Genomic DNA, 24,470 nt, shown 5'->3' on the forward strand with positions numbered 1-24,470 from the left:
ACAATAGGAAATCTGACGACAGTCAGTGGGGTAAAATAACCATCTTTCTGGGCTTGGAAGTTCCCTTTAACATATTTTTCGTGACTGCAAATTAAATTTGGCTTTCTAAACACCGCCTTTTTGCAAAACACCGTGTATTTCTTTTTTCTATTTACAGAAACGTTTTTCGACATCTATGTGTCATGATCTGATTCACTCGATTTCTTTCTCTAAAATTATTATGCCAAGTTCATGGTTGTCTTTGTATATTTTTGGTATTATGGTTTTTAAGCCAAAACAAAAATATTTAAAGTAGAAAAACAACCATTAATCTTGTAGTTAGTTATAGTCAGTTCTTAAAGTTACAAAACAGGAAATCAGGAACAAATATAACATAATTGCCAATGTTACAAATATAACTGACCGTGTATCGTCAGTGCAAACATAAACACGACACAATTACGTAACATATAACAACAGGTGACATTAGTGCAAAATGTCATATAGTAAACAATATTGTTCGGTGTAGAGCGTACAGGAGTCTAAATATGAATTGAAAATGTTGTTTATATGGTTGAACAGGAAGAAAACATGACGGCACAGCCGTGTGGTGCCTTTAGTCGAGGTGCCGGTGAATAGTTAAATAATAGTAAAGCTATGTATTTTTTTAAAAATTAACAAACAATTAAACTACAAGTAATGATTAAGCCATGGGAAGAAAGTCACGTGGATGGTGCGATAAGTACAGCCTTCTCAATGACAATAAGCACAGGATAGTATGTCATTTACACGAAAAGAACAATCTTAAAATAATGTACCAATATGATTAAAATATAAAGGAATGAAAATAGTACAATGAAACATGATATGCCCTCTCTGGACATAAACTAAATCGTGCAATTCGTAAAAATACATTACCGCCATCTCTGGGCTTACATTATGAACTTGTGAAATAAAGCACTATTACAATCTCGAAAGGTATGAAGCTAGCCAGTGGCACATAAATGAACAAATACCTAAAATAAGGATTGAAAATGGTACAATAAAATAATGGTGTGTTCTCTGTGGGCATAAACTAGTATCACACGTATCCTTAAAATACATTAACGCCATCTCTGGGCTTACAGCGTAAATATATGAAATAAAGCATGAAAGCAACGGTTAAGGATCTGTTAGATGATGATCAGTTTGCCTTTAGGAAAGGTAAGGCACCAGTGGCGTATCTCTTACGTTGCGGTTGATAATTGAAGCAAAACTGAAGGAAAATCAAGACACATTCATAGGATTTATCGACTTGGAAAAAGGATTCGACAATGTAAAATGGTGCAAGATGTTTGAAATCTAGAGAAAAATAGGAAAGACGGATAATATAGAACATGCACAACAACCAAGAGGGAACAATAAGAGTGGAAGACCAGGAACGAAATTCACAGATTGAAAGGGAAGTAAGACAGGAAGTAGTTGTTCGCCACTGCTGTCGGAGAAGCAATGACGGAAATGAAAGAAGGGTTCAAGATTAGGATAAAATACAAGGTGAAAGGATATCATCGTTAAGATACGCTGATAACTTTGCTATCCTCAGTGAAAGTGAAGAATTACAGGATCTGTTGAATGGAATGAACAGTCTAATGATTATAGAATATGAATTGTGAGTAAATCGAAAAAAGACGAAGGTAATAAGAAGCAACAGAGGTGAGAACAATGAGAAACTTAACATCAGAAATGGTGATCACGAAGTAGATGAAGTTAAGGATTTCTGCTGTCTAGACGGCAATATAACCCATGACGGACGGAGCAAGGAGGACATAAAAAGCAGACTAACACTGGCAGAGGTGGAATTCCTGGCCAAGAGAAGTCTACAACATCAAACAGAGGCCTTAATGTGAGGAAGAAATTTCTGAGAATATACGTTTGGAGCAAAGCATTGTACGGCAGTGACACGTGAACTGTAGGAAAACCGGAACAAAAGAGAATATAAGCATTTCATATGTGTTAGAGAAGAATGTTGGAGATGTGGTAGATTGATTAGGTAAGACCTGGCGAGGAACTCTGCAGAATCGGCAAGAAAATGAATATATGGAAAACACTGACAAGAAGAAGAGCCAGGATGGTAGGAAATCTGTTAAGACGTCAGGGAATAACTTCTGTGGTTCTAGAGGGAACTGTAAAGGTAAAAACTGTAGAGCAAGACAGATACTGAGATACATCAAGCAAATAATTGAGGACGTAGGCTGCAATTGCTATTCTGAGATGAAAAGGTTGGCAAGAAGGGCAATTCATGGCGAGCCGCATCAAACCCGTCAGAAGCCTGATGACTCGGAAAATAAAGGAAAAAAGCAACGTTTTCAGTTTATGTTAGTCTCTCCCGCTCTAAGCCAAACAATATTTTTTACTATGTGACACTTTCGACTAATGTCACCTGTTGTTTTATGGTATGTAAGTGTGTGGAGCTTTTGTTTGCAGGTACGATACGTTGTCAGCTATTTTATGTTTGCTGCTGATTCTTCTGTTTTCTAATTTTTAGTATTGAAGATAGTTATGTAATAGATGAAATCCAGATCTACTGTAATAAAACGATGGAGTTGGCGATCGATTGCTGTTCTTTTGTATTGCAGCCTGATTACAGTAACTTTGTGTAATATTTTTATAGAAATAGATCGAGGCCCACGCAATATGTTTCGAAACACTTTTCGGTAAATAGAAAAAAAAAGAAATACATTAAGTTTTACAGAAGGCAGAGCTTAAAAACTCAATTTTAGTGTAGTAAAATGTTATCATTCAGATAAATACAGTGTTTCTCGTAGCCTCCCTACACGGCGAGTGTCGTAAACGCTGTCTTTGCAGCCCCAGGCGAGAGAGACCGGAAGTCCAGACATGTCCATTACGACCCGACTGTCCAGAAAGAACCGCTGCCGCCGATAAGAGAGGAGAACTACCTGAAAGTGGGGCGTCAGTGGCGGCGGCAGTCGGTATCTGTCGCGTCGCCGCCGAGCAGAGCTTTTACTGCCGTGTCAGCGAGTCGGCCGCGATAAGGCAGAGCGCGGGGGCGCGGCCTACGCTTCCGGGGGCGAGAGCTTTCGCGTGTACCGCTGTGACCCGTGCGACCGTCTGTGTCGCCGTTGTCGCGGCCCAGACGGCAGGCGGGACGCTATCTGCGCTGTCCGCCCCCGCCCTTTATTGCCGCTGTAGCACGTGCGCTCTCATTTTCGCACGACCGTTACTGTCCGCCTGTCGCAGCGGGACTCCATCAGGGAAAGTTGTGTGCTGCTCGGCGGACAGCGCCGCGTCCGGAAAGTAGGTAGTGGCAGCACCCCACCGCTTCTTTGGGAACCGCAGCGACGGCGGTGGAAGAAAGTACCCACTGAACGCCCGAGTCGTTTTGCGCCTTTGTTTACGATGGGCAGCGGAAAGGCTTTCTTCTCTGCGGGGACAGGTGCTTAGCCAATGCGGAGTCAGCCCTTCCTGCTGACCCCTTGCGCTTAGTCATTCTCTTCGGCCATGCGTGACACTTTTACACTCTCCTGCAAAGGCCCGCAGTATCCGCTAGCGTTGGCACCGTTCCGAAATTCGTGATGATATGTGTGCTTCATCTACACGGTCCAGTCACATTAATGTGAGTACCTATCGGAAAGCCGTAATAACCCCTTTTTTGTTGCGGAGACATGCAGGAAGAGAGTCAATGATGTCCTGAAAGGTAAACACAGTGATGTGGACCCTTGCTGACTCTAGTGTTGCGGTAGGTTTCTCGGTAGAGAATCCATGGCACTAACAGTCCGATCGAGGGGAATGGCTCTGAGCACTATGGGACTTAACATCTCAGGTCATCAGTCCCCTAGAACTTAGAACTACTTAAACCAAACTAACCTAAGGACATCACACACGTCCATGCCCGAGGCAGGATTCGAACCTGCGACTGTAGCGGTCGCGCGGTACCAAACTGAAGCGCCTAAAACCACTCGGCCACCACGGCCGGCTCCGATCGAGGCGGTCCAAATGGTTCAATGGCCCTAAGCGCTATGGAACTTAACATCTGAGGTCATCAGTCAGTCACCTAGACTTAGAACTACTTAAACCTAACTAACCTACGGACATCACACACATCCATGCCTGAGGCAGGATTCGAACCTGCGACCGTAGCAGCAGCGCGGTTGCGGACTGAAGCGTCTAGAACCGCTCGGCCACAGCGGCCGGCGAGGCGGTACGACAGATTCTCGATTGGGTTTAAATCCGAGGAGTCTGGTGACCAGGGGAGTACAGTGCTCTTCGAACCACAGCATGTACACTGTGAGCGATGTGGCATTTTGCATAGTACTGCTGGTAGATGCCATCGTGGCGTGGAGAAAACAAACTGCATGTCCCCAAGGACAGATACATACTTGTGGTGCTCCATTGTGCCTTCCAGAATGGCGAGATCATGCAGAGAATGACACGAAAACATTCACCGGACCATAACGCTTCCTGCTACGACCTGGACCCTTCCGACGATTGCTGCATGACCGTACATGCCAACGGCCATGTGTCCGACGGAGAATAAAACGTGGTTCATCTGAAAAGGCCACCTGTCATCCATCAGTGAATGTACAGTACTGGTGTGCAAATTCAAACCTTTGTGGCTCACGAACAGCAATCAGCGTGGGTGCATGAACTAGCCACCTGCGCAGCAGTGTTCGCTGAACAGTCGTTGGGGAGACATTGTTGGTTGCCCCTTGGGCGGTCAGCTGCTCAACTGTTGCCCGACTATTCGCCCGTACACATCTCCGCAGCCGTTCGTCACCGCTGTCATCTGTGGTCTGTGGCGCCGGTTTTGGGTCGCGCCGTATAGCTATGCACGGTATACTTTAACCAAGGGGCATGTGAAAAGTTTGCAAGCATAGCCGTTTCAGAAATGCTACCAGCCTTGGCCCGAAAGCCAATAATCAAGCCCTTTAGAACGTCAGGTAAATCACTCTGCACTGCACTGCACTGTTTTCCGCCTCCCACCGACACATTTTATGTACCCACCACTGACAGTGCTACCACCTGTCCCCTGTGAGTGATTATTGCACGTTGTCGTCGGACGTAGGCGGTGGTCACATTAATGTGACTGGACAGTGAAGCAACGTGGAGCAAGCTTTCTACAGTGTTGACTGGAACACTCTTTGAAACCCTGAAGGTAGCAGGGATAAAATACAGGGAGCGAAAGGTTATTTACAATTTCAGTTATGAGTGTCCGAACGACGTGAAAGAGAAGCAGAAGTTGGCAAGAGAGTGAGGCAGGGTTGTAGCATATCCCTGACGTTATTCAGTCCGTACGTAGAGCAGCAGCAAAGGAAACAGAGGAGAAATTGGGAATGGCAATGTAAGTCCCAGAGAAGAATTTAAACCTTTGAGATTCGAGTTCTGTTACAGAAGACAAAGAGCGTGGAAGAGCAGCTGACCGGAATGGCTAGTGTGTTAAAGAGAGGTTATAAAATGTATATGATCTAAAATAAAACAAGGGCAGGAGAATGTTGTCAAATTAAATTAGTGGTGTTGAGGCAATTAGGTTGGGAAATGAGACACTAAAAGTGATAGATGAGCTTTGTTATTTATAAATTGAAACGTTAGAATAACGTTTCTGAAACTTTTGAAATGTGGTGCCACAAGAGAATGTTGAAGATGAGATAAGTAGTCATATGACTAATAATAAGATACAGAATCGAACTGAGGAGAAAAGGACTTGAGTAAAAGCTGGCATTGATTGATATGATACATCGTGAAGCATCAAGTAGTAGTCAGTATGGTAACAGAGGGAGGAATGTGTGTGTGTGTGTGTGTGTGTGTGTGTGTGTGTGTGTGTATGTGTGTGTGTGTTTGTCTGTTTTATTTATTTATTTGGGGGGGGGGGGAAGGGTAAATAGAATGGGACCAATGCTTGATTAAAGTAACAAGGTTAAAGTGGATGTCGGTTGCAGTGGTTACACCAGTGTGAATAGGCTTGTATAGGACAGAGCAGCATGATGGAGGGATGCGTCAAATCAGCCATAACAGTTGATAGTCGCCCAGTCTACTCTGTATTGTAACGTTCGCACGTTCGGAATTGCGGATTCACACCAGTCTGCTGTTAATTCTTTGTTCTTTATTTCCAAATTTCGTCATTTTTCCACTTCTCCGTATCTTTGACATGTTTGAGGACTGGTAACCGTGGTTATTCTCCTTTCATATGTGCATCTTCAGCGTAAATTAGTCTCACCATTGTATTTGACTTTTCTTTATTTCAGCCACAAGGATCATGTCGTCTCCTGAATGTTAACAGCTGTATAACATGTTACCCCTAGACTTTCGTACCTGTGGTTTGCTTCTCATCATTCATTTCCTCTGTGACAGTGAGTTAAACGACTGCAAAATCCTCTCTTTATGGAAAATTTCCCTAATCCAGGAAAACAAATTGTGAGCAAGTCACTCCTTTAAGACCTGTCATATGAATCTAATATGCACAACTTCTAATGAATACTGCGATTGGCCGGCTGCGGTGGCCGAGAGGTTCTAGGCGCTTCAGCCAGGAACCACGCGACTGCTGCGGTTGCAGGTTCGAATCCTGCCTCGGGCATGGATGTGTGTGATGTCCTTAGGGTAGTTAGATTTAAGTAGATCTAAGTTCTAGGGGACTGATGACTCAGATGTTAAGTGCCATACTGCTCAGAGCCATTTGAACCAATACTGCGATTTCTTAAGCCCGAGGCGTATATCCTAAGCGGGGATTTATATAATAAATTAATGTGGGAGGAAGGTATGTGACAAAAACAATCTTTCATTTAAATACTCTGATGTATTCATTAAAACATAGATGACCACAACTCATGAGATGGAGACATCTAGTATGCGTATGATAGTTCAGATTAGTGATTATGTGGATAGTAGCATTACTCGACTGCTTGAGAATTACACCCTCTTAACCCAAAAATGATGGTCTGAAACTCAGTTTCAGAACTCCCTATTTCCTGATGGAATACAATGACAGAACGCATGGTGACTGACTGAAAGATCCATACATTCAACACGTGTACGTTGAACCTAAAACAGGCGACCGTATATAATACCACAAGTGCGGAGCGTAAATGACCTAGCTCGTTGATGCTGCTATGAGTGCTGAATGTAATTTAACTGCCACGCGCCACGATAAATGCCACTCTCTTGCGAGGACGAGGGCGTGTTCCTATAATCGCAGCTCCATTCGCTGGACGTCTCGTAACTCGTTTGTCACTAAGGTTATCACCAAGTCTTAGCTGAAGTCGATGCCGCCTCCACTGCATCTCAACCCCGAGTCGGTGCCGCCCCCACCGTGCCTCATTCCAGTCGATCCTGCCTCCACCGCGTTTCAGCCTGGAGTCCTCTATTTTTGGCTCTCTCTTACGCCCTGCTCCAAACAGCTCCTGTCGCCAAAAGCCAAAATACATAACACTGCGGCCCATTAGCGAGGTTACCCTCCAGCATAGAGAATCTCTCCTAAATGTTGCGTGGTCGTCAGATGGTAGTCATGTAGCAAAACTGTCACCACCTACTAAAATACGAGGGTTGTTTTTTTAAGTAAGGGCCGTTTTTATTTTTAAAAAAAGATACAAATACTTTTGTAAAAAAACTTCTATTTTCTGATTCTACACACTTTTACCTATTTTTCTACATAGTTGCCTTGTTTATTTAAGCACTTGTCATACCGTACAACTAAGATTTTAATTCCCTCTTCAAAGAATTCGGCCGCCTGTTCCGACAGCCAAGAGTTCACGGCCACTTTCACTTCATCGTCGTCATTGAAGCGCTGCCCGCCAAGATGGTGTTTCAGGTACCAATCGCTAGGACCAAGGTCGGGGCTGTATGGTGCATGGCGCATGGTCCAAAACTTCCCAGCCAAAAGAATCAATCAAATCCCGAGTCTTTTGAAAGGTGTGAGGCCTAGCGTTATCGTGCAGGAGCAAAACTCCTTTTGTCAGCATGCCGCGCCTTTTGTTTTGAATTTCTCTGCGGAGCTTCTTTTGAGTTGCACAGTAGGCATCTGAGTTGATTGTCGTTCCTCGTGGCGTAAAGTCCACTAGCAAAACACCGCGCCGGTCCCAGAACACAGTTGCCATAATCTTGCGCTTTGACAGCGTCTGTTTGTCTTTGACCTTGACGGGTGAGGTTGTGTGTCGCCATTCCATCGATTGTCGCTTGCTTTCGGGAGTGATATGGGATAACCATGTTTCATCTCCAGTGACAATTTGACTCAACATATCATTCCCTTCTTCCTCGTAACGAATCAAAAAGTCCAATGAAGTGGCAAATCTCTTCCCTTTGTGGTCCTCTGTGAGGAGTCTGGGTACCCACCGAGAACACAGTTTCTTAAAGTTTAGGTTTTCAGACACAATTTTGTACAAAACCGATCTTGAAACTTGTGGAAATTCCAAAGAAAGAGTGGAAATTGTGAATCTTCTGTCCTCACGAATCTTTGTTTCGACTGCAGCCACCAAATCATCAGTGATCTCAGACGGCCGGCCTGAGCGTTCTTCGTCATGGACTTTTTGACGGCCATTTTTAAACTCTCTAACCCATTGACGCACTTTACCTTCACTCATTGCATTCAAGCCATAAACTTCTGTTAACTGACGATGAATTTCTGCAGCTGATAGGCTTCTAGCGGTCAAAAAACGTATCACTGACCGTATCTCACACGCCGCGGGCGATTCAATAATCGTAAACATTATAAAGTACCACAGCGATAAGTACGCGTCAGCTACTGAGCTGCAACTTGCATCAGTGTGAACGGGAAGGATGTCGGCAAGTGGCGCGGTGGCCTGTTGCAGCGTCCCGCGAACTACGGGACTATACGCGCAAATGGCCCTTACTTAAAAAACAACCCTCGTACATCCGCTCCAGCTCTGTTCTCGTGACATCACACTATAGTATACCAGCCACACGTTTTCACGCTTATGGCACTAGTCTCGCAACAGTTGAGTCTTGCACAATATTTTCTGCAGCTCATGCTCGTAAAGCGGCCGATGACAACACAAACACCCAGTCATCTCGAGGCAGGTGAAAATCCCTGACCCCGCCGGGAATCGGCAGGATTCGAACCTGCGACCGTAGCGGTCTTGCGGTTCCAGACTGCAGCGCCTTTAACCGCACGGCCACTTCGGCCGGCTCATCCTCATCAGTAGTTTGAACATTTTAGTTCACCATATATTTTGAAAGTATTTTACTAGATCCGTTCACTGATTGGTGATATCTTGTTGATTTCTCCCGTTAGTAGGTATTAACTCAGAAATCCTTCCTTGTTACCTTCTGCTGTCCTTCGTACTTAGTCGTTCCAGTTGTTTCTCTCATGCTCATCAGCATATTACACGAATGAGTTATACAAAAATGTGAAGTGAAAACTGATAATGCAGTTTCGTACTTATATTCCGCTTTTCTTTCCATCTGTCAGTTGTGTGGGCGAGACATCTAATATTATTCTTTCAACACTTCAAATTCAGTTAACCCCTTAACTGCCTCACAGCAAGGTTTTGAGTCAAATAACAAACTCCACATAGTGTAAAGTTATACAATTATACAGTTATATAGATGGTATAACATTTCTAATAGATAAAACACACAAACGAGCAAAACAGTTGCAAGTTGAAATAAATCGCCTGCATTGACAAACTCACTTGACAATTGACATGTAATTAGTTTTGCAATTGAAATATCTGAACTTCTCCGTGTCTTCATCATTTTGGTTCAAGTGGGTATTTCTAGTTTATGCATGCAACTATTCAGACTGTTAGAGAACAAAAAGAAGGTTGAAACTGCAATACTTTCAGTTCCTGTGTGTCTTTTGGTTAAACATTAAAACTGCACCAAGTGAAAATTGGAAACCATTTTCTTAATTATTTACTGCAAACACGTCAAAAAGAATAAACAGACAACTATCTTGCTTCTATCTTTTACTAATAAAAATCAAACAGTGATACTTCCTATGCAAAAATAAATTGACCTGTTGTTGTTGTTGTGGTCTTCAGTCCTGAGACTGGTTTGATGCAGCTCTCCATGCTACTCTATCCTGTGCGAGCTTCTTCATCTCCCAGTACCTACTGCAACCTACATCCTTCTGAATCTGCTTAGTGTATTCATCTCTTGGTCTCCCTCTACGATTTTTACCCTCCACGCTGCCCTCCAATGCTAAATTTGTGATCCCTTGATGCCTCAAAACATGTCCTACCAACCGATCCCTTCTTCTAGTCAAGTTGTGCCACAAACTTCTCTTCTCCCCAATCCTATTCAATACCTCCTCATTAGTTACGTGATCTACCCACCTTATCTTCAGCATTCTTCTGTAGCACCACATTTCGAAAGCTTCCATTCTCTTCTTGTCCAAACTGGTTATCGTCCATGTTTCACTTCCATACATGGCTACACTCCATACAAATACTTTCAGAAACGACTTCCTGACACTTAAATCTATACTCGATGTTAACAAATTTCTCTTCTTCAGAAACGATTTCCTTGCCATTGCCAGTCTACATTTTATATCCTCTCTACTTCGACCATCATCAGTTATTTTACTCCCTAAATAGCAAACCTCCTTTACTACTTTAAGTGTCTCATTTCCTAATCTAATCCCCTCAGCATCACCCGATTTAATTTGACTACATTCCATTATCCTCGTTTTGCTTTTGTTGATGTTCATCTTATATCCTCCTTTCAAGACACTGTCCATTCCGTTCAACTGCTCTTCCAAGTCCTTTGCTGTCTCTGACAGAATTACAATGTCATCGGCGAACCTCAAAGTTTTTACTTCTTCTCCATGAATTTTAATACCTACTCCGAATTTTTCTTTTGTTTCCTTTACTGCTTGCTCAATATACAGATTGAATAACATCGGGGAGAGGCTACAACCCTGTCTCACTCCTTTCCCAACCACTGCTTCCCTTTCATGCCCCTCGACTCTTATAACTGCCATCTTGTTTCTGTACAAATTGTAAATAGCCTTTCGCTCCCTGTATTTTACCCCTGCCACCTTCAGAATTTGAAAGAGAGTATTCCAGTTAACGTTGTCAAAAGCTTTCTCTAAGTCTACAAATGCTAGAAACGTAGGTTTGCCTTTTCTTAATGTTTCTTCTACGATAAGTCGTAAGGTTAGTATTGCCTCACGTGTTCCAACATTTCTACGGAATCCAAATTGATCTTCCCCGAGGTCCGCTTCTACCAGTTTTTCCATTCGTCTGTAAAGAATTCGCGTTAGTATTTTGCAGCTGTGACTTATTAAACTGATAGTTCGGTAATTTTCACATCTGTCAACACCTGCTTTCTTTGGTATTGGAATTATTATATTCTTCTTGAAGTCTGTGGGTATTTCACCTGTCTTGGACTATAACGATCGACGTCATAGAGCAAGAGCGGTAGATGTTTGTTTGGAAACGGAAAATATTGCACTCACTGCGTGTCCTGCCCGCTCTCCCGATTTGAATCCCATAGAGTATGTTTGGGGTGCACTAGGAAGACGGGTTGCATCACTTCAGCATCCACCAATCTCCATTAAAAATTGACCTACAAATGAAAAAACGTGAGTGGCTCCAGTATCCCACATGCTCAACTGTCCCCACTCTCCTCTACGCATTCCTCGGAATCATAGAGAAGCCTGTAAATACAGTGTGTCCAGAATTAAAGGAGCGAACCACTATTTCCCCGTCTTGTGTCTAATCATACAAACTGTCAACAGATGTCCGTACAATCGTCTGCTACATGAAAAACGGCATTCCGGTTAACGGACAACCACATCAACCATGAGGCCAAGGCACCCATCAAACAGGGTCGTGTTTGCTGGGTAGTCCCACATCCACAATCGCTGCACATACAGACACAGACGGTGCAGTATGGCACAGAGAAGACGCCTACGAGACACTCCGCCTGCCGGACGGAGTGGCCGGCGGTTCTGGGCGCTGCAGTCTGGAGCCGCACGACCGCTACGGTCGCAGGTTCGAATCCTGCCTCGGGAATGGATGTGTGTGATGTCCTTAGGTTAGTTAGGTTTAAGTAGTTCTTAGTTCTAGGGTACTGATGACCTCAGAAGTTACGTCGCATAGTGCTCAGAGCAATTTGAACCATTTGAACGGTGGAGGACCGTGGGAAGAAAGGAAGCAGGACGGCCACAAACTGGTGAAGCCCGAAGGCTTAATGTGAATCGTTCTGTTGTTTCTCGGATGTGGCAACAGCTTATAGAGACCTGAACAGTGCCCCAAAGACCAGGCCAGGGCCGACCACGTGTGATATTAGAAAGAGAGGTCCGTTATTTGGATGTAAGGGCACGATGGTACTGTCGTAGCACTGCACGGCATCTGACCTCGCAGCATCCACTGGAAGTGTTGTATCGGAACGAACGTTTTCTGGAAGACGTCGGCAGAGTGGCCTTCATTGTTGGAGACCTGCTATATGTGTACTTCTGACGCGTGTTCAGAGAAGGGAACATCTAGAGTGGAGTCGTCAACATTCCACCCGGGAGGTCACAGACAAGTCTCGATTTGGTCTGAAAAGTGATTCTGAATCCATTCCCATCTGGAGGGAACGTGAAACAAGATTTCAGGACCCAAAGACAATACTGGCCATTAAAATTGCTACACCACGAAGATGACGTGCTACAGACGCGAAATTTAACTGACAGGAAGAAGATGCCGTGATATGAAAATGATTAGCTTTTCAGAGCATTCACACAAGGTTGGCGCCGGTGGCGCCACCTACTACGTGCTGACATGAGGAAACTTTCCAACCCATTTCTCATACACAAACAGCAGTTGACCGGCGTTGCGTGGTGAAACGTTGTTGTGATGCCTCGTGTAAGGAGGAGAAATGCCTACCATCACGTTTCCGACTTTGACAAAGGTCGGATTGTAGCTTATCGCGATTGCGGTTCATCGTATCGCGACATTGCTGCTCGCGTTGGTCGAGATCCAATGACTGTTAGCAGAATATGGAATCAGTGGGTTCAGGAGGGTAATACGGAACGCCGTGCTGGATCCCAACGGCCTCGTATCACTAGCAGTCGAGATGACAGGCATCTTATCCGCATGACTGTAACGGATCGTGTAGTCACGTATCCATCCTTGAGTCAACAGATGGGGACGTTTGCAAGACAACAACCATCTGCACGAACAGTTCGACGACGTTTGCAGCAGCATGGGCTATCAGCTCGGAGACCACGGCTGCGGTTAACCTTGACGCTGCATCACAGACAGGAGCGCCTGCGATGGTGTACTCAACGATGAACCTGGGTGCACAAATGGCAAAACGTCATTTTTTCGGATGAATCCAGGTTCTGTTTATAGCATCATGATGGTCGCATGCGTGTTTGGTGACATCGCGGTGAACGCATATTGGAAGTGTGTATTCGTCATGGCCATACTGGCGTATCACAAGGCGTGATGGTATGGGGTGCCATTGGTTACACGTCTCGGTCACCTCTTGTTCGCATTGACGGCACTTTCAACAGTGGACGTTGCATTTCAGCTGTGTTACGACCCGTGGCTCTACCCTCCATTCGATCCCTGCGAAACCCTACATTTCAGTAGGATAATGCACGACCGCATGTTGCATTTCCTGTACGGGCCTTTCTGGATAGAAAATGTTCGACTGCTGCCCTGGCCAGCACATTCTCCAGATCTCTCACGAATTAAAAACGTCTGGTCAATGGTGTCCGTGCAACTGGCTCGTCACAATTCGCCAGTCACTGCTCTGGATGAATTGTGGTATCGTGTTGAGCCTGAATTGGCAGCTGTACCTGTCCCCCCCATCCAAGCTCTGTTTGACCCAATGCCCAGGCGTATCAAGACCGTTATTACGGCCAGAGGTGGTTGTTCTGGGTACTCATTACTCAGGATCTATGCACCCAAATTGCGTGAAAATGCAATCACATGTCAGTTCTAGTATAATATATTTGTCCAATGAATACCTGTTTATCATCTGCATTTCTTCTCGGTGTAGCAATTTTAATGGCCAGTAGTGTATTATGGAAAGAGACTGATATAGAGGAGGATCCCTAACGCTATGGGCGGGGATTATGTTGGCCCCCTGAACACCTCTTCATGAAATTGTATGGGCAAATCGTCAAGGCTTAACTGCTGTCAGGTATCTTGACGAGATCTCGGGATCTCATGTGCAGTTGTTACGAAAGGGCGCTGCTCAGACTTCGTATTGCTGGACTATAACGATCGACGTCATAGAGCAAGAGCGGTAGATGTTTTTTTGGAAACGGAAAATATTGCACTCACCGCGTGTCCTGCCCGCTCTCCCGATTTGAATCCCATAGAGTATGTTTGGGGTGCACTAGGAAGACGGGTTGCATCACTTCAGCATCCACCAATCTCCATTAAAGATGGGCGTTATTGCCTCACCATGAGATTGATGACGTCATTCACAGCCTGCCTTGTCGTTATCAGGTCTGTATCCCTGTCAGAGGCGGTCACACCCCATACGGTGCACGTTAACCAGTTCTCGGAATGTGTGTGCAAATCCGTTAAGCTGGAAAAACGAAGAACTTTTTTGTCTACTGCTATGCATATTGCAGTTTTTCACGTCGTGTAGTGTTTACATTGTTTCTACTTTACTACCTGTTTATACTGTTTTGTGGCAAAATAAACACAACCTTGCAGAATTTTGGTCTTTTGCTTTAATTTTGGCCAACAGTGTATGATGTTCAGCAACCGTTGCAAGCGAGCTCGGCGTGTCTTCGCAACCGCGAGCGGCAGCCTCCGTCACGGTAGCAGTAAATGCCACCGTTAGGCACGATGTGTGGCCTACATAGAAGTAAGCGATCCAGTTGCGCGCGCTATCCGTGTCCGCGCCGAGCGTAACTCAGCGGCAAATTGGCAGGCGTGCAGGCGGCGCTCGACCGGCCGCTGACGTACGGCATGCAGCATGCCGCCTAAGGACGTCGTTCCCCGCGTGTTCCTTAGAGACTTACGGCGACACCTGCCGCAACCAGACAGTGTTCGTCTTGTTCTACGTGGCGCACCGAGCCTACGAGAACTGAAACGGGCTCCTTGGAATCGACGGTTAAAGTTTCGCGTTGTTCTCGAAGTGTTTAAATAAATGCAGCGATAGGAAATGTTATGACCCTACTCGATAAGTGTTGCGTGAGTATTTCACCTTCACGGCAGTGTCATTAAGAATGCTGAAAAAGTTCACAGGAAAGTTGTAGCACGTACTGGCATATAAATCTGTATTAAAATCTGGGCCAGCTGCTGTGCTTTCTACGCGAAGAGCGGTCATGGCGTACTAGCAAAAGGCACTCGAACTTGGCAAAACAGCGAATACATAAATATTCATAAAACGTCTCCGATGGAAATTATTAGTTGTAAAGAGCTTAATTTATTCTGTGACGTCAAGTTCTGACTGAATTTCTCTCCCTCGCACCATACACAGCCTCCGTTGGTTTTCAAAGGCATGCCTACGCCAACATCCAAGTTTAATGCTGTGTATGACTGTAATTAATTTCTGAAGTCTGTAAACTATACAAAATTACATCTACATCTACATCTACGTCCATACTCCGCAAGCCACCTGACCGTGTGTGGCGGAGGGTACCTTGAGTACCTCTATCGGTTCTCCCTTCTATTCCAGTCTCGTATTGTTCATGGAAAGAAAGACTATCGGTATGCCTCTGTGTGGGCTCTAATCTCTTTGATTTTATCAAATGGTTCAAATGGCTCTGAGCACTATGGAACTTTACATCTGTGGTCATCAGTCCCCTAGAACCTAGAACTAATTATACCTAACCTAAGGACATCACACACATCCATGCCCGAGGCAGGATTCGAACCTGCGACCGTAGCGGTCTCGCGGTTCCAGACTGAAGCGCCTAGAACCGCAGGGCCACGCCGGCCGGCTCTCTGATTTTATCCTCGTGGTCTCTTTGCGAGAGGGAGCAATATACTGCTTGACTCCTCGGTGAAGGTACGTTCTCGAAACTTCAACAAAAGCCCGTACCGAGCTACTGAGAGTCTCTCCTGCAGAGTCTTCCACTGGAGTTTATCTATCATCTCCGTAACGCTTTCGCGATTACTAAATGATGATGTAACGAAGCGCGCTGCTCTCCATAGGATCCTCTCTATCTCTTCTATCAACCCTATCTGGTACGGATCCCACACCAGTGAGCAGTATTCAAGCAGTGGGCGAACAAGTGTACTTTAACCTACTTCCTTTGTTTTCGGACTGCATTTCCTTAGGATTCTTCCAATGAATCTGTCTGGCATCTGCTTTACCGACGATTAATTTTATATGGTCATTCCATTTTAAATCATTCATAATGCCTACTCCCAGATAATTTATGGAATTAACTGCTTCCAGTTGCTGTCCTGCTATATTCTAGCTATATGATAAGGGATCTTTCTTTCTATGTATTCGCAGCATATTACACTTGTCTACATTGAGATTCAGTTGCCATTCCCTGCACCATACGTCAATTCGTTGCAGACCCTCCAGCATTTCAGTACAATCTTCCATTGTTACAACCTCTCGATATACTACAGCATCATCCGCAAAAAGCCTCAGTGAACTTCCGATGTTATCCACAAGGTCATTTATACATATTGAGAATAGCAACGGTCCTAAGACACTCCCTTGCAGCACACCTGAAACCACTCTTACTTCGGAAGACTTCCCTCCATTGAGAATGACATGCTGCGTTCTGTTAACTAGGAGCTCTTCAATCCAATCACACAATTGGTCTGATAGTCCATATGCTCTTACTTTGTTCATTAAACGAGTGTGGGGAACTGTATCAAACGCCTTGCAGTTGTCAGGAAACACGGCATCTACCTGGGAAGCCGTGTCCATGGCCCTCTGAGTCTCAATGATTTTGGTTTTTCGTAAACTTAGCTTCTCCACTGCTGCACTGAGTAAAGCATTTACGTATTTCCTCTTTCTTACTTTATCATTGGCTCCATTTATTTGTAGGGCTTATGAATTCTGTTTTCTTCGCGCCACACTAGATGCTGCCATTGTTACCAGCTTTGTATTTACTGCGATAAGCTGTCATAGAAGGTAACATGGGACAGACACCGAAACTTAGTTAGGAGCATCATTTTGAGATTAAGTTTGATTACTTGGTTATTGCTCGTCTGTTTGTCCTGTTGGCGCCTGACAATAGCTTCAAGAAGGAACTTGGGTTGTGCAGCTACTCAGATTATCGCCATCCTTAGAGGGACGTTCCCATATAACCCGTCTTTGCGCTTGACACAATTGCTGTACGCAGAAACATTAAAATGAATTTTGACCAGGGGAATAGATTGTTGAACGTACAAGCAAAAACAGAATCAAATGTCGTTGATATTTTATTCCGGAGACGCGTTGGCTTCTGAACTTTACGTACTATATTAACACAATGACGCAATGTGTGTATGACCCCTTAGAAAACCATAAACTCCGAATGCACCCTCCCTGCGTGGAAGCAGTGGAACCCATGGAAACTCCATCCTTATAGAGAATGCTAACTTGATCTCTCTTGGGCTAGTACCTCTGTGTAAAGGTACTTTGCTGTTTTCTTTACAAAAAAGTAATCGGTACACTAAACCTACCACTACATGTTACACAGCACACATTAACAGCGTCAGAAGAATAATACACATACACTGAAACATTCTACACCGCGGCGTTTGGGTCGCCAGCAGAAAACAAAGTGATACGCAGAAACGAAACGAAAGACAAAGCGCACAGCGTAGGTGTACTTAGTTGGTCCGAACGGACACGAAATCTTCAGTGCAGTCTTCTTTTTCTAAACATATTATTCGCAGATTCAAAATACATTTTAAATAAAACTGAGCACATGAAGTGAATCTCAAAGCTAACAGTATTTCTCTGAAAGCAGAGCTCGGGAAAGATGGTTCAAATGGCTCTAAGCACTATGGGACTTAACATCTGAGGTCATCAGTCCCCTAGACTTAGAACTACTTAAACCTAACTAACCTAAGGACGTCACACACATCCATGCCCGAGGTAGGATTCGCACCTGCGACCGTAGCAGCAGCGCGGTTCCGGACTGAAGAGTCTAGAACCGCTCTGCCACAGCGGTCGGCTCGGGAAAGATGTTAAGTGCCGTTTAACTGATAACCGTTCCCGCAAGACTACTGCAGGCGTAACGCAGGGACCTTGCGTACAGTCTGCTACGAACAAGAGACCGCAGACTGTAGGGGTGCGAAGCAGTTATACGACTGCGGGCCGCGTGTTGTGGATGTCGGCCCGCGGACTCGTGAGACTTCAGTTTGGTGGTGTTATACCTGGTGTAATACCACATTTTATTACGGAAATACCTGTGTCAGATACTGTGCTGTGTGTAGTAATCAAAGACGTTGCTCCTTGCATAAGAAAGCGAATTTATCATTGCATTACCGGTATCTCTGATTTTTATTATCTCTGTTGTTGAATTTAACGTTAATGACTCCGATTTTGTTCTTGCTCTGGTAGGGCAAAAGGGACTTCTTTAATACATATGACAAATCGATCGTAAGAATAAAAGTTGAGCCGGCCGGTGTGGTCGAGCAGTTGTAGGCCGCTACGGTCGCAGATTCGAATCCTGCCTCGGGCATGGATGTGTGTGATGTCCTTAGGTTGGTTACGTTTAAGTAGTTCTAAGTTTTAGGGGACTGATGACATCAAATGTTAATTCCCATATTGTTCAGAGCCATTTGAACTAATAAAAGTTGTATTCAAGGAAGAAATAAAAGAGTGCTCATTTCTGATAAATAAATAGGTGGGACTCGAACGTAAATAGTGGTCTTTCTAGTCATTCTAATTACTATAGAAAGTTTCAGCAACACTATTTCGAGATGGAGTTGGAGAGACGCTGGGGAGATTGACGAACGAACCTGCAAATAAATACATCGACTTTCAACGGACTTGAGAGCAGGCAACAAGAAAACGGACACAGCTCTATACCAACATATTACCACACGGCAAACGACACTCAAGGAGAGTTTAGTTTCAATGGACATTTCAATATGTCATTTGGAAACCAAGAAAACACGCTAATCTTGTCTATAAAATCGACAAACAGAATAAAAATAACAATATACCGGGACTGTGTAACTCAATATTCACGAGACGAGGTGACATTGGAAATGGAGTGGGAATGAGCGTTTGGCGTCATTGGCCGGGAGGGCCCTTGCGGGGCAGGTCCGGCCGCCTTCGTGCAGGTCTTATTACAATCGACGCCACATTGGGCGACCTGCGCGCCGGATGGGGATGAAATGATGATAAAGACAATACCCAGCCCCTGAGCGGAGAAAATCTCCGATCCAACCGGGAATCGAACCCGGGCCCGTAGGACGGCAATCCGTCACGCTGACCACTTAGCTATCGGGGCCGACGAGGTAACATTAAATTTGCATAATTTGGAAGTAACTAACAATTTGTCAACTCTGTGAGCACTTCTAGCATTAAATATATCCATTTCGCCAGATTTGGCAAAAATACTGTTATTAAACTGTTTTAGTTGATGTATTCACATCTTTGCCTTATTGACTTACGTAAGCAATAGCAATGGATTGCTTACGTATTTCAATAAGGCAAAGATGTGAATACATCAACTAAAACAGTTTAATAACAATAGCAATGGATGGCAATGCTAACCTTACGACTTATCTTAGAAGAAAGATTAAGAAAAGGAAAACCTACGTTTCTAGCATTTGTATGTAGACTTAGAGAAAGCTTTTAACAATGTTAACTGGAATACTCTCTTTCAGATTCTGAAGGTGGCAGGGGTAAAATACAGGGAGCGAAAGGCTATTTACAATTTGTACAGAAACCAGATGGCAGTTGTAAGAGTCGAGGGGCATGAAATGGAAGCAGTGGTTGGGAAAGGAGTGAGACAGGGTTGTAGCCTCTCCCCGATGTTATTCAATCTGTATATTGAGCAAGCAGTAAAGGAAACAAAAGAAAAATTCGGAGTAGGTATTAAAATTCATGGAGAAGAAGTAAAAACTTTGAGGTTCGCCGATGACATTGTAATTCTGTCAGAGACAGCAAAGGACTTGGAAGAGCAGTTTAACGGAATGGACAGTGTCTTGAAAGGCGGATTTAAGATGAACATCAACAAAAGCAAAACGTGGATAATGGAATGTATTCTAATTAAATCGGGTGATGCTGAGGGGATTAGATTAGGAAATGAGACACTTAAAGTAGTAAAGGAGTTTCGCTATTTAGGGAGCAAAATAACTGATGATGGTCGAAGTAGAGAGGATATAAAATGTAGACTGGCAATGGCAAGGAAATCGTTTCTGAAGAAGAGAAATTTGTTAACATCGAGTATAGATTTACGTGTCAGGAAGTCGTTTCTGAAAGTATTTGTATGGAGTGTAGCCATGTATGGAAGTGAAACATGGACGATAACTAGTGTGGACAAGAAGAGAATAGAAGCTTTCGAAATGTGGTGCTACAGAAGAATGCTGAAGATAAGGTGGGTAGATCAAGTAACTAATGAGGAGGTATTGAATAGGATTGGGGAGAAGAGAAGTTTGTGGCACAACTTGACTAGAAGAAGGGATCGGTTGGTAGGACATGTTTTGAGGCATCAAGGGATCACAAATTTAGCATTGGAGGGCAGCGTGGAGGGTAAAAATCGTAGAGGGAGACCAAGAGATGAATACACTAAGCAGATTCAGAAGGATGTAGGTTGCAGTAGGTACTGGGAGATGAAGAAGCGTGCACAGGATGGAGTAGCATGGAGAGCTGCATCAAACCAGTCTCAGGACTGAAGACCACAACAACAACAACAGCAATGGATTCTGCTACTCGTCGCTGTAATCATCCACTATAGCTTCCTTCACCTATGCCATTGATGTTACAGAAAGTGGCTCTAGAGCTTCTTCTGCCACAGAATTACAGAATTTGGAAAAAAAATAAGGAAAAACCGCGAGAAATGCTTTCTGAACATAAATGCAGATACTGGCCAGGCGTGCAGGTTGCGCCGTCGTGTTTGACCACGAACGGCACCTGTCCGATGTCCTCAATACGTCCCAAGTGTCAGCCGTGGTCAGAACAGTGTTCTCCGTATTTGTGAGTGCACTATGTCAGACACACGTGAACTCAAACGCGGGGAAATGGTTGGTACTCGTATGCTGGATGCTTCGCTACCTAGGTAGCCGAAGTGTTTGGTGTATACCCGAAAATCATACGCTAAGCCACAACGCGGGTGAAAGAGTATGTGTTCAGCGATCGTGACAGAAGGCCATTAAAGAGAATTGTGACGAAAAATAAAAGGACGACAGCTGCAAAAGTCACTGCGGAAATGAATGTCGCACTCGCGAACCCAGTCGGCACCAAAACAACAGGAAGCGAGATACATAAGCAGAGAATTTCAGGGCGAGCTGGAATTCCAGAAACATTCATCAGTGATGCAGATGCCCGTAACAGGAAAACATTGTGCCGAAACCATAGGACCTGGTCTACGAAGCAGCTAAAGAAAGTTATTTCGTTGACTGAGTCTTGTTTCACGTTGGTTCCAACTTCTGGCCGAGTTCACGTCCCAAGAATGAAACCTGGCGGATTTCACTGATGATTTAGGCATCCATATCGCGGTTTTTCATGGACCACTTGGTTGCAGTCTACAAGGATGATGTGGCTGATCAGGTTTATCTCATGGTACAATGTATATTCCCAATGGTGAGCCGCGCGATGTAGCAGCGTGATTTAAGCCACCTTGCCACGGTTCGCGCGGCTTCCCCCGTCGGAGGTTCGAGTACTCCCTTGGCATGGATGTGTGTGTGTTGTCCTTAGCGTAAGTTGGTTTAAGTTACGTTAAGTAGTATTTAAGCTTAGGGACCGAAGACCTCAGCAGTTTGGTCCCATAGGAACTTATCATAAATTTCCAAATTTTCCCACTGGTGATGCTGTGTTTCAACACGACAGGGCCCCTGTTCACACAGCTGGTGTCCTCCAGGACTGGTTTTGTGTGCGCGAGGAAGAATTGTCGCCCATCTGTTGGCCACCACAGTCGCCGGAGCTCAACATTACTGAGCCTTTTTTGGAATACTTTGGAGAGGAGGGTGCGTGATCCCGATTCTACTTCACGATCGTTATCTGAACTTGCCACATTTTTGCAGAAATAATGACATACGTATCCTTTGAAAACCGTGCGGAACGGTTATTTATTTATTCAGGGAAGATGGAAGCCGTTTTTAACGCCAAATGGTTACTTACATCGTATTAGGCATGGTAATACGTTGTCTTTTTGATGTTTCCATATTTTTTCCCAATCCCTGCATATTAGAGGTAAATAACTTGACCAGTTGAATTCCAATATCGCCAGTAATGTAACCTAAAAGACGGAAGGAGTATACGTAACGGTTACACGAACGTTAGACTAAACTAAATATAACTCCGCCAGAAAAGGCTTTGGAAGGTCCAACGGTACCGACCGGCCGCCGTGTCATCCTATATGGATACGGATATGGAGGGGCATGTGGTCCGCACATCGCTCTCCCGGCCGTATGTCAGTTTCCGAGACCGGAGCCGCTACTTCTCAATCAAGTAGCTCCTCACTTTGCCTCACAAGGGCTGAGTGCACCCCGCTTGCCAACAGCGTTCGGCAGACCGGATGGTCACCCATCCAAGTGCTAGCCCAGCCCGACAGAGTTTAACTTCAGTAATTTGACGGGAACCGGTGTTACCACTGCGGCAAGGCCGTTGGCACACGAAAGATAGACACTTGAAGACAAATCTATAAGGGAAGAGAAAGCAGATGAAGATGAGATGGGAAGCATGATACTGTGAAAAGAGCACTAAAAATTTTAATCGATTGAAATAATTCCAATCCCAAAGAAGGAAAGCGTTGACAAGTGTGAATGTTACCAAGCTATCAATTTAATAAATTATGCTTTCATAACATTGACACGAATTATTTACAGTTGAATGAAAGACTTCTATAAGCTGACTTAGGGGAATAACAGTTTTGGTTCGAGTGAAATTTCACCAATATTTATCTTAGAAGGTTTTTTTTGTTTTAGAGAAAGGTTCCCACGGTGTTGGCTGGAATTCACGCTTTGCACATCTGATGGTAGCAAGGATAAAATAAGGGGAAAGAGTTTTTATGTGCAACAGAAACTATACTGCAGTTACAGAAATTAGAAGACGTGAAAGGGAGGCAATGGATTAGAAGAGGGTGAGAAAGGGCTGCAGCCTAGACTCCATGTTATTTAGTCAGTGCATTGAACAAGTAATAAAGGGATCAAAGACAATTTTGTAACGGGCGCTAAAACTTTCGGGATAAGAAATGAAAACCTTAAGGTTGCCGATGACATTCTATGTATGTATATGCGGTACAGTGGAACCCCTGATGCCACAGTCATCATCTGCCAACCGCGAACAAAGCAGGAACCTACTGTCTGTGGGCATCGTTTGTACTCTGCAGTACCTCACAGGCGACATGTACCTTCAGTGGCTAGAGTAACATTTCATAGATAAAAGGAGCCTTGTTTGAAACTCCATCCCTGGTCACGTCATTCCAGTACATTTGGCACACAGCTGAGCGAGTTGTGCAAGCCTTGGACACATCTACGACCAATCTCCGTGAATTACGCGAGGTAGCCGAGCAGGTATAGACCAGGATTTCTCTTGAACATTTTTCATGTCTCGTGAAGTGCATGCCCTAACGCGTCGGCGTCACCGCCACAGCGAAGGGGGGGGGGGGGGGGGGTACTAAACGCCTAAACGCCACTAGTTAGGAAGAGGTTGGAAAAACCAGCCAACCAACCAGTTGCAAAACAAAGGATTATTAGCCCTTGACCTAGGTTTCGATATTTCTAAAATTCTAAAAATATCTTCTTCAGAAAGAGTGGGCCTTGTTACATCACATGATGGTACATTAGATTAGCCTATAATTAGGCATCCTTTTCATGAATGAAGGTTGCAGTTGTTACTGGGAGATGAAGCAGCTTGCACAGGATAGAGTAGCATGGAGAGCTGCATCAAACCAGTCTCAGGACTGAAGACCACAACAACAACAACATTCATGAATGTCTGTGGCGTGAAATGACGTTGATGTATCCACATTATCGTCGTGTGGCAGTAAAAAGAAAGAAAATGGAGAACGAACGTCGAAACAAAGTAACTGGCTACTTTAGACCCTGCGAAGTTATCAGTACATACAGACATTTCAAAAAAAAAAAAAAAAAAAATAGTTCAAATGACTCTGAGCACTACGGGGCTTAACTTCTGAGGTCATCAGTCGCCTAGAACTTGGAAATACTTAAACCTAACTAACCTATGGACAACACACACATCCATGCCCGAGGCAGGATTCTAACCTGCGACCGTAGCTGTCGCGCAGTTCCAGACCGTAGCGCTGAGAACTGCTCGGCCACCCCGGCCGGCACAGACATTTCACCATATGCAAACTATCTCGTGCTGATTACGGCCTGAATAATCCGAAGCTTCTCATATAATTAAATGCGATATTTGCGTTATCTTATGACAAAAACAAATCAAGTTCCTGGATTTTCTTTTTACTTGTGATACATGATCTACAGGCATTAGGC

This window comes from Schistocerca nitens, chromosome 1, assembly GCF_023898315.1.
Source record: "Schistocerca nitens isolate TAMUIC-IGC-003100 chromosome 1, iqSchNite1.1, whole genome shotgun sequence".
NCBI classification, from domain to species: Eukaryota; Metazoa; Arthropoda; class Insecta; order Orthoptera; family Acrididae; genus Schistocerca; species Schistocerca nitens.